Below are 3202 nucleotides of genomic sequence, written 5' to 3' on the forward strand. Positions count from 1 at the left end.
AAGCATTGGGGATTCGAAATCCCAAAGATCTTCACATATTCACAGTTAACGTTTTACATTAGTTAATAGATTTAGTTTAAATTTAGTTTTGTTAAATTTAATCTTAGTAACTTAGCTTTTTAGTGCCCCATAGTTCGACCCCGTACTTTCTGCTTGCTAGATTAGTATAGGATTTTATTTTTGATTGGTTAGCGACACGATCAAATTTTGGCGCCGTTGCCGGGGAACCAAAGCACGGTTGCTAAGATTGATTTTTGTCAATAAGGCATAATTTTTAGAGTAATTTTAGTGTTTTTTAATTTTTAATTTTTCTTTGCTTATTTAACTAATCTCTTTTTCTTTTGTTTTGTAGGTAACTGCAAGAGTAGCGATTCGATAATTAGTTTAGGTTGTTATCTTTTCTTTCTTAGATATAATTGTATTTAGGACTTTTCAATTGTAATATTTGCATTAGATTGGGTTGTTTAGGTTAATTTTTAAAAATCCCCATCCCTCAGATCCCACATGTGTAACTTTTGTTCGAAAGATCACGTGGATTGCACTTCAGGTACGTCCTAAACTCTCCCTTTTGCATACACACAGAAGAATAAAAAAAAGAATAAGCTAAATAAGGAAAATTAAAAGAACGATATATACTCCGGTTTCTTGTATTAAGTTGCCTAACATAGAGGCGGCTCAATATGAGATCAAATTTAGTGTGATTCAAATGCTACCATCTTTTTATGGACTTGCCAATGAAGAGCCCTATCAGCACTTAGATGAGTTTTTAGAGGTGTCCTCCACGATTAAAATTCAAAACCTCTCAGTTGATGCTTTAATGTTATTGCTTTTCCCATTCTCCCTTAAAGGTAAAGCTAAGCATTGGCTTCATTTTTTAGATAATGTTAAAATTTCCACTTGGGCAGAAATGCAACAGGAGTTCCTTAAAAAGTTCTTCCCCATTGGTCGTACCAATAGCATTAGGAGAGCAATAACAAGTTTCTCCCAACAAGAAGGAGAACAATTTCATGAGGCATGGGAAAGACTAAAAGAATTACTTCGAAAGTGCCCCCACCATGTTATTCCTAAATGGCAATTGGTTCAATGCTTTTATGATGGCCTTAGAGACCGACATAGGCAAATGGTTGATTCTTCTTGTGGTGGGACTTTCATGCACAAGAATGAGAAAGAGGCATGGGAATTCTTTTGAGACCCTTAGTGAAAATTCCCAATACCATGCTTCAGCAATTAGGACTGAGATTCCACCCATTGGGCATCCAACGAGGAGCGGTCTCTATGAGATCAATCCTACTGTTGAAATGAACACTAAGGTTGACTTGCTATCAAAGAAATTGGACCATCTCTTGTCATTAGGACAACAAACCCCATATCCACCTCCATTTAATATGCACCAAAATGCCTATAGGAATGAGCAACAACTCTCACATAATTATCATTTGAGGATAAGGTACTAAAAACACTTAGTGGATTAGAGCAAAATACTCAATTGTTGCATTTCCATTCTCAGTCCATTAACAAATTGGAAACCCAACTTGGTCAACTAGCTGATGCCATCAGTAGGAGGGAGGCTAGCCAATTACCTAGTCAACCAATAGGTAACCCTAATCATCAAATTGGGTCTGGGAAAGAACAAGTCCAACCAGTGTCTGTTGTGACACGTAGTGGGAAGAAATATTATTCACCTTTGTCCATTCCTAAGCCATTGCCCATCGATCTTGAGAGTCAAGAAGAGGTTGGTTTGACCCATGAGATTGGTGATGATGCACACAAGCCTAGTAAAGAGATACCACCTATGAGTATTACCCATCAATTTCCTCGTAAGGGGTTGCACATTCCAATTGTAGATGGTCCTACTCCTAAATCTTACACTCCCAAAGCCCCCTTCCCTGAAGCTCTTAAATCCTCAATTCCAGATCCTAGAAAGAATGCTAAGATGCAAGAAATGATTGATTTATTCCAACAAGATCATATCAATCTCCCACTATTGGATGCTATCAAGCAAGTCCCAGCTTATGCTAAATTCTTAAAAGATCTATGCACCCAAAAGCGTAAGATGGGAACTCAGACTTTAAAAACTGTGCACCTAACTGAACAAGTTAGCTCTATAATTTCCAACCAACTGCCCCCTAAGCTTAAAGATCCTGGTACACCTTTAATTTCATGTGTCATTGGAGATCTATCCATAAGCAAAGCATTGCCTGATTTGGGAGCCAGTGTGAATATTTTACCCGGCTCAGTTTATGATAGGTTTGGCCTAGGAGATTTGAAATCCACTGATGCGATACTACAATTAGCAGACCGCTCAATCAAACGACCTCGTGGGCTACTTGAAAACATTTTGGTGAAGGTTGATGATCTATATTTTCCTGTCGATTTTTTTATCCTAGATATGGATAATCCAACTACCAATAAGTTACCACTAGTCATTCTTGGACGCCCCTTTTTAGCCACTGCGAATGCTTGCATCAATTGTAGATCGGGTGTCATGGATATATCATTTGGAAATAAGAAACTTAGAGTCAACATTTTCAATGCATCCTTAAGCCCAAATAGAGATGAAGAGTGCTTTGTGAATAACCTTATTGATGAGGAAGTGGCGGATTATACTCCAAACATGCTTATTGATGATCCCCTACAACGTTACTTGTCATCTGGAGAATCTGACCAACTTATTGAGGAAGTCAACACATTGTTGGACTCTTCCACTCCTTTGGAGCAGCCACCATTTCCAAAGAGATTTGAGCCTCTACCTCCATTAGCTGCATCTCCCCAACCCTCATCCCTCATATCTCCCCCTAAGTTGGAACTTAAACCTCTCCCTTCCAATCTAAAGTATACATTCTTAGGGGAAAATGAAACATTGCCTGTCATTATTTCTTCTGATCTATCACCTAGGCAAGAAGACCACCTTCTAGGAGTGCTTTCTGAATTCAAGTCAGCCATTGGCTGGTCCTTAGCTGATCTTAAGGGCATAGACCCTTCCATATGTATGCATAGGATATATTGTGAGGATGAAGCAAAACCTCGTAGGGATCCTCAGCGTCATCTGAATCCTAATATGAGAGAGGTGGTGAAAAAAGAGGTGATTAAGTGGTTAGATGCCGGAATTATTTACCCAATCTCTGATAGTGAATGGGTCAGTCCTACCCAGGTTGTCCTTAAGAAATCTGGCATTACTGTGGTTCCGAATGACAATGGTGAT

General features: G+C 38.8%; 1 non-coding gene across 1 annotated transcript; it reads right to left on the minus strand.

The window, feature by feature from the left end:
- Window positions 1-955: 955 nt before the first annotated feature.
- On the minus strand, window positions 956-1062 carry LOC149022420 (small nucleolar RNA R71). The gene has a single exon (XR_016172605.1). It is a non-coding gene; the product is annotated as a small nucleolar RNA R71 (small nucleolar RNA).
- Between the last annotated feature and the right edge of the window lie 2140 nt (window positions 1063-3202).

The sequence above is a fragment of the Hakea prostrata genome, chromosome 3 (assembly GCF_041222555.1).
Source record: "Hakea prostrata isolate BN-2017 chromosome 3, UWA_Hpros_2, whole genome shotgun sequence".
Lineage (NCBI taxonomy): Eukaryota > Viridiplantae > Streptophyta > Magnoliopsida > Proteales > Proteaceae > Hakea > Hakea prostrata.